We start from the raw sequence: 11,393 nt of genomic DNA, 5'->3' as shown, positions 1-11,393 counted from the left end.
GGGGGCAGAGCACAAACATGCATAAGACTCATTTTTCACCCAACGGTAAGGAATACACAGTTTAGGATGAGAAAAGGACACATTAACACATTATGTGAATATAATTAAATTAAATTGTGTGAGAGAGGGAAAAAAAGGAGAGAGTGTTGGGGGTATGGGGAGGTAGGAACACGTTCTCTATCTTGGTGAGACACTAACTGGCCTTTTGGTTTAAAAAATATGTAGGAGAGCTCAACCCAACTCATTTAATTTAGGAAAAACTGTGGGCTGGGCATAAAACCTTGACAAAAACTCTTCAGGTCAACATTTGAACCTATAATATTGATTGGGACAGTGGCTCTGAAGTTCTGGAGCCGGAGGTTATAAATCTTTTTGCCTGCAGGACACAGCCTGCAGTTTGACATGTGAGCTCCTCCATCTCATGGCAGTGAGTGATTGATGGAAATTGCCTGATCTAGACTCAGACGTGGCCCAATGCAAACAGGCCAGAGACATGACATGGACGTGCCATATGACAAGAAATACGCAATTTGGAGTACGAGTCTTGAAGTAGCCAAAGCTGAAGTTGGCAGGTGCTTTGTCAAACAAACCTGAACTTAAGACCAGCAAAATCCGAGGCAAAGGTGGTAGCCAAGCAGCAAGGCAAGGTTTGAGGCAGAAACACCAGCAAGTTTTAAGTGAGGGGTGCCTAATTGAGTGTGACACTAAGGGAGGCTAGAGGCTTGATGTGTCTGTCAGCAGAGGGAAGGACAGTCATGTCATTGAACAGGACTGATACAACATTGTCAGTGTAAATACCAGCATTTTGTAGCTTATAAGATGATTGCGCCCAGAGGGTAAATCTGCAATCCCGACAGCTGTGTTGCAGTTTTAATGGAAGCAGGCCTTCCACCACTGTTCCTAAAGAAAAGGCAAATTCTATTAAAAATTCAACTTGCTTCTCAGAAGAGTGACCAACGCTAAGATAGGAAGGCAATACAAGGCCACAAATTTTCAATGCACATTCTATCATAACTTCGGATACTTAAAGGAAAGCACTTAGTTTCTCAAATTACTGCACAAAGTAATCTATGAAATGAAAATCCTTACAAACACCAAGTGCACTACAAGAGCACTTGAAGTACTTGGCAATCATTCTGAAGCTCTTTATTAAAACCCTAAAGCTCACTAAACCCCACACTGTCAGATGAAAAAAAAAAGTCATTTTGAATTATTCGTGGAGGGCACAGGATTGCTTCAGTTGATTCTTTTAAAGTTTTCCTCTCTTCTCCACTGCATTAATGACTATACTTGACAAAGACGTTATTGCCCACAGATTGGTGTAAATGATTTGGTTTTAGCAAAATATTTCTGCTAAAGTAGTCTTACAGAATGCATGAACTTCTCAAACATGTGGGCAAAGTTTTTGCTATCTCTCCAAGCTTCAATGCCCTTCATATGTAAACTCAGAACACCGAGTGAAAAATCAGAAATATATTCTAGTGACATAATCCTGCACATGGGCAAATGATTATACACTAAAAATGTCCATTGTCACTTAATATAAAATATTAGTATTTAGAAAAAATCTAAATATCCAAAACCAAATTAGTTATGGTATAGTTGTTCAATGCATTATCAAGCAACTGTAAAGAATCACATTCACAAAGGGCTTTAGTGGCATGCAAAAGTACCTGTGATACAGTGTGATTTTTTTAAATTAGGAAAGAATATTATGTTAACAGTGTTATGTTCATTTTTTTAAAAAAAATTTATTTATTTGAGAGAGAGAGACAGCACACGTGAGAGTGAGCACAAGTTGGGGGAAGGGCAGAGGGAGAGGGAGAAGCAGACTCCCCACTGGGCAGGGAGCCCAATGTGATGCGGGGTTCCATCCCAGGACCATGGGATCATGACCTGAGCTGAAGGCAGATGCTTAACCGACTGAGCCACCCAGGCGCCCGGTGTCATGTTAATTTTTGTATAAATTTCATGTAGAGGCTGGGGAAAGCAGGCACTGTCATAGGTTGCTGGTAGCAATGCACAATGATACAACACCAAATGGAGAAGAATTCGGTAATGCCTAACAAAACCACAAGGCATTTACCCTTCAATTTAGCAGTCCCACTTCTCAGAATTTACCATAAAGATATGACTCCAACAATGTGAAAATGCATATGATCAAGGCTATCTACTGGAACATTACATACGATTGCAAAATATTGGAAATTGCCTAGATGCCCGAGCTGGGAGAGAGGTTGGATAAACTGTGATATGTATGCATGAGGATTATACAATTGTGAAACATAATGAGGAAGATCTCTGTGAACTGATAAATAGTGGTTTCCAGGGGGATGATATTAAGTAAAAAAGGCAAAATGCAAAAGGGCATAAACATATGCTACCATTTGTGTGTATAGAAAGATGGAGAGATAAGAAAACATGCATATGTCTGCTTATCTTTACAAAAAGAAACACAGAAAACAATGAATCATTACACATATGGAGGAATAGGGTGGGGAAAATACAGAGGGGAATGAATGACACTTCTTTGAATGTATCTTTTTGAATATTTTTGACTTTTGAATGTATGCTAATGTTTTACATTATTCAAAAAATGAAATTAAATCAATAAGAATGAAGAGACAAAAAATCTAAAACTGAAAACAAATGGAAATAAATGAACTTAATTTTATTTCAAATGATTATCATATCCACATTGAGGAGAAAGGAAAAAAGGACTAATTCAATTAATTTAGGAATGAGGCAATTGATTATATATTCTCAGTCTCGGGCAGTGTTGTGGGGAGGAGAGGAGATTTGCAAACAAATTCTGATTTCTTTTTATTTTTTAATTTTTTAAAAAGATTATTTATTTATTTGAGGGGCGCCTGGGTGGCACAGCGGTTAAGCGTCTGCCTTCGGCTCAGGGCGTGATCCCGGTGTTATGGGATCGAGCCCTACATCAGGCTCCTCTGCTATGAGCCTGCTTCTTCCTCTCCCACTCCCCCTGCTTGTGTTCCCTCTCTCGCTGGCTGTCTCTATCTCTGTCGAATAAATAAATAAAAATCTTTAAAAAAAAGATTATTTATTTATTTGAAAGAGAGGGAAAGCACGAGCAGGGGGGAAGGTGTGTGGCGAGGAGTAGAGATTGAGGGAGAAGCAGACTCCCTAATGAGCAGGGAGCCAGATGCAGGGTTCAATCCCAGGGCTCCGGGATCATGACCTGAGGGGAAGGCAGACACTTAACTGACTGAGCCACCCAGGTGCTCCCTTGATTTCTTTTTAAAAGATTTCTTTATTGTAGTGGTATGGAGGAAGCAACTCTTAAACTATTTTACATGTATTATCGCATATGAGCAAGACTCATGATGCTGGGAGCCAGTGTTCTCTGTGGAAGAAGGGACATAAAAGTATAGAATGTGAGGGGAAAAAAGCATAAAATGTGGAAAGGCAACAGAAAACTCTACGGAAATCAATTAGATTTGGAAGTGTCACTGAGAATCCATGATTTCTTAAATGTGCATATATGTGTATGTGCTAACTTATGTGCATGTGCATATATATGTGTGTATGCAGGTTTGGATGTATATTTAGTTACATGTGTATACACAGGCATATTTTCTTAGCTCTACCCAGTAAGAGGGCCACAGAGCAAAGTTACCCCAGGAGCAATGAACACATATGACACCCAGATCTAGGTCTCCAATACCATTTCTCATGAAAGAGTCAGGACTCCTTAGAGAAATGGTTGATTTCAGGAATGAGGCAGGGTAGATACAAGATAAGCTTGGAGCATCTTGGTCTGTCTGAAAGTAAGTAAGAAAGAGTATATATTCAACAATGTGGATGAATCTAAAAAGTATTTTGCTGAGTAAAAGAAGTCAGACATAAAAGAATACACACCATATAAGTCCATTTATATGAAATTTGAGAATAGGAGATAGTTTATGGAGATAGAAAGTAGATGAGCATTGCCTGAAGCAAGAGTAGTTGTGGAAATTGACTGTAAATGTGCATAAAGGAACTAGGCAAATGTGATGGAAATACTCTCTATCTGGACTGGGTGGTGGTTACATGCATGTATATATTGGACAAATGTATCGCACTGTTTACATAAAATTAATGTATTCTATTGTGTCTAAATTTTACCTCAATAAAGCTTGTTTACAAAGGTGAAGGGGACGTGTACTCAAGGGAAAAAATATGCAAGGAAATGTAACAAAATAATCACACTGCTGACTGGGTGGTTTTTATCTTTACTTTTGTGCTTTCCTGCATTTAATACATTTGTCTAATGAGAGAAACCTCAATATTTAAGATAAGGTTGTATTTGTGTTTAAAGGCACTGTATTTTGTTTTGTATATGACAATAATGTGTGGCATTTCAGATTCTTCTCTGTGAGGTGTGCTGTAGTGGCAAACATATCACTCAACTGAAAGACCTGAGTTTGCATTCTGATTCTTCTACGGACTGCTGCACATTTTGTAAAGGTCATTTGACCTCTCTCAGTTGAGTTTATCTATAAAATGAAGGAAGTTGATCTACCTTAGCTCAAAATTTTCATGATACCTTTGGTACTAATTTAAGAACATAATATGTGAATCTTCTTAACTGAAATCTCAATAGTATTGGCAGAGCATTTGCATATTCAAAATCCTTTGAACTTTGCATGTGTTACATGTTTTTCCTGTAACCTATTACAATATAAATACCCAGAGGCCAATTTAGAGGGTCTTCTAAATCCTTGACAGAAAGTATAACTTATAAGTATCTTCAGTTTATTGCTATATTAAGGTGCTACTGATTTTGTTTATTAAAGAAGAAAATTAGTCTTCTTTAGTATTTTCTCAGCACTGAAAACATTGCAAGCCTGTGTTAGAAACAGTAGTAAACCTTCATATATATAATCACATTAACAACCTTTTTCCTTCTCCAGTGAAAGAATCATAGGCTATAAAAGTTACATATCCACTTTTTCTTTATTGAGTGAAATTGGCTTTTGATTCCGCTGATTACATGATAATTGAATCAGACGTCTTGTTCTAAGCGATATGTTTCCTTTGCTTTTCCATTTGTTTATTGTTGTTTGCATTGCTGCAAATGCATTAAAACTGAATGCTGATGAAAAGAGTTGAATTCTGACTGTCAGATGGGAAGAACAAGTTTGCTGGCTGCAGATGCCATTTTAACTTTATCTTTCAAGTGTAGATTCTTCTATTTGTCTGCAGCTCTTTCTCTAAGACACGCTTTTCTCTTCAAATCAAATAACGCCTTTCAGAAGGTAGAAAATGATGAGAGAAAGGGTTTTTTCCCCCATCACTGCTTATATCAGATGGCTGCATTAATGCCACAAAATAATAGGGAAAAGTTCTAAATTGGACCTAGCAGTGCTTTATGTCACATAAAGTAGAGTTTTAGCTGGCTTTTTATGATTTCATCAAGAACTAAATAAATTTAGCCAATATTCTAGATATTGGTTCTATAAAATTCTACATTTCATTTACATTTCACAGTTCTGGCTAAAGGGCTTGTTCGGCCAATTATTGAAGGAGCCAGGAAGAATATGGTTCAGTATTTTGTTATGTTATGTTTTCACAATACTCATATACAAGACCCAGGAATCTCACTGACGTAACAGGAAGTGACTTAATAAGTCCAACTCCTAATGACGATACATTCCGGGAAATGTACATTCAATTGTGATCTTTACCTTCAACAACTTACAAATGAGTTTACTATGCCCGAAAGTGCTGTTCTCTATTGACAATATGTGAAGACATTGTTCAGTGTAAGAAAACGGAAGCAGCTGGTACTATTGTGTATGCTTCAGATCACAAGAAAATGAGAGTATATCCTGTTTCCACCTTATCCAGAATATCTCTACTGAATCTCACAAAATTAGGAATCAAATTATTTTGAGGACTTTTTGTTTCTCCTTATCGTAATGAGATATAATACTTAATGACTGAAATTTGTTTCATTTCTAGAGATTCCTGCAATTTGGGAAAGCTAGTAAGAAAGCATTATTAAGACAAAAACAAAACAACGTGGCAATGATTTGAGCTATAAACAGTCATGGTTCTCCTACCTTCTCTTTTAGTGAAACACAGATGTTACATTTGCAACAGACCTTCTGTGGTAATGTGTTTGAGAATAAACACCGGCAGTTTCACTGAAACTAATTTACCTGCTTTTGATTAGTAATGCTTAGCATTTTAAGAGCCTGGGAGGAGGGGCGCCTGGGTGGCACAGCGGTTAAGCGTCTGCCTTCGGCTCAGGGCGTGATCCTGGCGTTATGGGATCGAGCCCCACATCAGGCTCCTCCACTACGAGCCTGCTTCTTCCTCTCCCACTCCCCCTGCTTGTGTTTCCTCTCTCGCTGGCTGTCTCTATCTCTGTCAAATAAATAAATAAAATCTTAAAAAAAAAAAATAAGAGCCTGGGAGGAAACATGGGAAAAAGAAATCATTCAATCACTGTTACTTCATGGACGTAGCAAGGAAAATTACTTAAATTAAGGTCTATGCCCAAGTCCATTCTCACACCTCCCAATAGATTTCTTAGTGAGGCCCTTCAACCCAGCTAAGGAAGTAACCTGGTGTTTTTGTTAAGCACTGACTCCTAAGAGCCAGAAAATCCACAAGAGTTGCTTGACAGCTGGTGAGTCATTGAAAGAAGATGTAGAAAGAAAAAATAGGGTTAATATTTTAGCATCAGCTTCTGTTTTTAAGTAACTCTATGCCCAACGTGGGGCTTGAACTCACAACCCTGAACTCTACTGACTAAGCCAGCTGGTCACCCCTAGCATCAGTTCTAGACAAAGTCCAACATGTAGATGCAGTCTAACTTTCCATACGATGAGTCAAAAAAGGATAACAGCATCTGGCTTACTATTTCTAGGTCAGAAAGCAGGCAGAGAAGGTTAGAGAAAACATAGGTAGTGGGAACAAAGTTAGACTCTCTGAGTTATATCACATAAAATAGAGTTACTCAATCCTAACTCCATACTTAGAATCACCTGGAGAGTTGTTTGTACTGTCTGGACCTTGATGCAGAAAAATAAATCCATATGTCCAGAAGTGGTCATGGGCATGTGCAGCCATGGTTGAGAATCACTGATTTAAATGATCATAACTTTTTTCCTAGCATATTCTTGTGATTGGTAAATTTTAAATTGAGAATATATAATTAATTGTTTAAAACTATTTTTTCTTGGGGCACCTGGGGGGCGCAGTCAGTTAAGGATCCGACTCTTGGGTTCAGCTCAGGTCCTGATCTCAGGGTTATAAGATCAAGCCCCACATCAGGCTCCATGCTCAACACAGAGTCTGCTTGGGACTCTGTCTCCCTCTTCCTCTGAACTGCCCCCTCATGCTCTCTTTCTCTCTAAAATAAATCTTCTTAAAAAAAACTTATTTTTCTCTACTCAAAGAGCATTTGCACGGTCTGAGGGTATTTAGTAGAGCAATACTATGCTAAAACATATTTAAAATATGATCATCTTGTTTGGTATATGATATAAACTCAGTAAATGTTAGTTTCTTTTTTGTTTTTCCAACGAATCTAAGTATTGATATATTCACATACACAAACATACATAGTAGTTACAGGACACTAAATAAGTGTGACAATATTTTCATGGAAATAGGGAATCAATCTTACTTTTCATTAAAAAAATATTTATTTTATATATAGAGAGCATGCATGCATGTGTGAGAGGGAGGAGGGGCAGAGGGAAAGAATCTCAAGCAGATCACGCCCCCCACATCCCCTGTAAGTGTAGAGCCTCGTGAGGGGCTCAATCTCACGACCCTGAGATCATGACGTGAGCCAAAACCAAGAGTCTACTGCTCCACAGACTGAGCCACCCAGGCACCCCTTACTTCCTATTATTATTTGAATGACAACCAATTGTTTTCCTACAAAAAAAAAATCCTGATTTGAGTTTAAGCAGTCTTTTCTAAAAGATTTTCTTATTTGCAGTTACAAAAAGAGTAAGACATCTGTATCAGAATATTTTTGGTTGCAAGTAACAAAAAATCTTTGACAAAGACGACATTTATTGGCTCAATTTTCTGAAAATTCCAAAGGTGTTTATACTGTAGGTTGGTGTGGATGGCTTCAAGTTAGAATTAACTCAGCAAAGTAAAAGTGTCACCAAAAGCAAATTTCTCTCTACTCTGTCTTTCATGGGGTTAACCTGCTCTCGGGGCTAGCTCTCCTAGCTCTTTCAAGACGGTTTCCAACACAAGCTGTGCCACAGGCTTCCTAGCTCCTATTCAGTGAGCATGTGTAAAATTCCCTTCTTCCAATCATAAAACAGAGTCTTGGTTAACACTTTACTTAGACCAACTAGGTTACACCACATGCTCATCCTTAACCAATAACTGGTCCAAAGTGGATGGGGTTATGTTGATTGGTTTGGGTAGGCCCAGAACTGGAACCAGGGGGATAGGTAGGGTGGGGTGGGGATGGACAGCCTCACTCAAATGACAAGGTTGCCTCCTGTGTATGTGTGTGTGTGTGTGTGTGTGTGTGTGATGGTAAGTAGGTATATTCCAGAGAAAGTAATCATCAATGTCTACTATACTGCTCAAAATAACATATTAAAACAATTGATCAAATAAGCATTAATAAGTCAGAATTCATGAATGTATGTAAACATTTTTGTTGACCAACATGTATGGTTATAATATTAGATGGGATTAAGATGCAACAGAAGGTTTCCTTTTTAGATTCATGAAGAATGTAAGGTATCCAGCACAATACTATCTTATATACATTTATAAATCCACATTATGTATGATTTTGAGTAAATTGAAAAAAATTTTCCACTATAACATCTCTTGTCTTATTCAAATATTACACTGGAAATAATATATGTAGTTCATATATATATATATATATATATATATAGTTCATATATATACATATATGAACTTTCTCACATCAAGATGCTCTTAGTGTTTTAGTAATATTTTCATGTGGGATCCTAGGCCAAAATAAATATGTAAGAGTTCTGTTTATAGAATTGTTCACTCCAAACAACAAGTATTTTTGTACTAATGACTGAGTAACCATTTGGGAAAAAATAATACATATAAATTGAAAGAAAAAATGTAACTTTTACTTCATTCTTAAGTAACCACAATATGTGTTTGCTTTTTGGGCACAGCACATCTCAAACCTTGGAATCAGTTTGGATACCATCACCCTCATTTCTTGTTCTATATTGATTTGCATACAGTGCTTCCTTTTTATCATGGCAACTGCCAAAATCTGGCCTCACAAAGATACAATCTTATCAAAGGGAATTTCATATGATCTAATAGTGAAACTGTGAACTACTTTGCCCTAGTAGTGCCCACAATGTCTGATAAATGTTACTGGACTTTTTTTGAAAATTTAAAACATCTCTTAATGTCCTATGGTAACTTCATACACAGTTTGGGAACTGCAGTGACAGTTGTAATAGAAGACAAAGTAAAAGTCAGAATTGGAAAGCCAGGTTTCCAAATTGAAAATATGAGGAGGTTTCAGGTAGTATTAAAAAAAAGGAAGTTACCATACAAGTTTTTCAATATCTTCTTAAAAAGTTAAATATTTGATCTGTATAACACATTTTTTATTTACATACCTTTTGCCCCTGAACACATTATTGGAAAAAAGTACATTATAAGGTATAAATTAATCTTTGGAATTTTAAGAACTACTTCAATAAATTAGCATTCTATGCTCAATATTACCATGGAATTACAAACTCATTCTCATCAAAAATGGGGAGAGGTCCGTCCAAGAAGAGATACAACCTCATATTAATGTAGATTTGAAATTTTAGTACACTTATAACTAAAACAGTACCAGTACCTACGGTAATAATTGCTGGGACCAGTCAATGTTCTGAATCCATTGGCTTTATCAACTTATCTCACACTTATGCCTAGGGAGATATTAGAACATAAAAAATTCATCCCCTCTGGATTTCCTTTTACAATGGCTGATAGTCACAGAATTAGGGCGGATAGAGTGCTTTTTTTTTTCCTCCTAAAAAAAAAAAAAGCAGTAAAAACTCACAGGCTAATGTATCACAGTAAGATTTTAGAAGGAGAAAAATCAATTGTCAGTAAGATACTTTGTAATAAATCTTACAGTGGTGACCTTGTTTGGCTGCTATATACTGCAAAAAGAAGAGAAGCCAATCAAAATGGCATGAATGATTAATGCATTTCATACAAAACCCACAATATCCTTAGAATATATTTGCTAAGGTGCTGCAGTGATAAGAAGGCAAACAAATGATAGAGCTCAAGTAAGGAGCTTCAGAAGGAGTTCTTAACAAAGACACATGCAGTTAATTTCTTAGTTTCTGTTGACTGTATAAACCGAAGTACTAATGCCAGAATACACGTTGTAAGGAAAAAATGACATTCAAATTGTAGGTTAAAGGTGTGAAACTGGGGCTATATAGATTTTATTATTGAATAATCCTATAAGTGGATTATGTATTCCGCTGTGCCGACATAAGTTTAGTCATATGATTTGATTTGGCCAAATGCTGTGTGTCACTTTTTAGCACAAATTTTAAGACTGAATATGTGGTTCACCATATGTTCTTCCCTCTGCCACAATGACCGACACTATTCCAGGCTAAGGCTGCTCCCTCAATGTAGAGCAGAGCTGCATCTAACCCTGGATGGGCATGTGGAATGACTGAGCCACTGAGATATTCAGTGTTTGTCACTGCAACATAATCTAAACCATCTTGACTGATGCAAGTTATTAGCCATTAGTATTAGCAAAAACTAAGTGTGAGTACACACAAAAAGGAGAACAATAACAAAAAACGCAATTGCTTTCATAAAGGGTATATCAAGGTTTTAGAAGCAGCTGAAAATGTCAGGCCTTGGAAATGGAAAAAGGAGGAAAGAAATCCTTGGTAATGACCACATTTTAGAATCCATGGCCTGGGACTGTAGTGGTCAGAGCTCTCATGATGACTATCCTCGAATAGCCACTGTCATATAGTTTCCCTAAGCTAAGAGAGTTTCAGTTGTTTTCTTGTGGTCACACAGCTAGTAAGGGACAGGCTCAAAATGCATTGCTTTCAATTCTATTACACTGTCACCTGAGTACCTGGCTAGGTGTGGCAGCTGTGGGGACTACAATAAACAGCCTCTGGTTGCAGTGCTTTCAGGCTTCCAGATTTGCTAAAGGCATTTAAGCCTAGGATATACTATCCCCAAGAAGCACCCCACCCCCCCACCACCTGCCAATGACTGAACATGATAAGGGTATTTGGGTCTGGCCATTTCCGCCCAATGCAATGTCTCCTCTACGGCTAATCTTCATTCTGGGGCTCCCTGTTGGAATGCTGAGGTTTTCTCAGAGCTGCACTGTGGTTTGAGGCTTT

Source organism: Ursus arctos, chromosome X (assembly GCF_023065955.2).
Source record: "Ursus arctos isolate Adak ecotype North America chromosome X, UrsArc2.0, whole genome shotgun sequence".
NCBI lineage: Eukaryota > Metazoa > Chordata > Mammalia > Carnivora > Ursidae > Ursus > Ursus arctos.
This window is presented reverse-complemented; position numbering follows the sequence as displayed.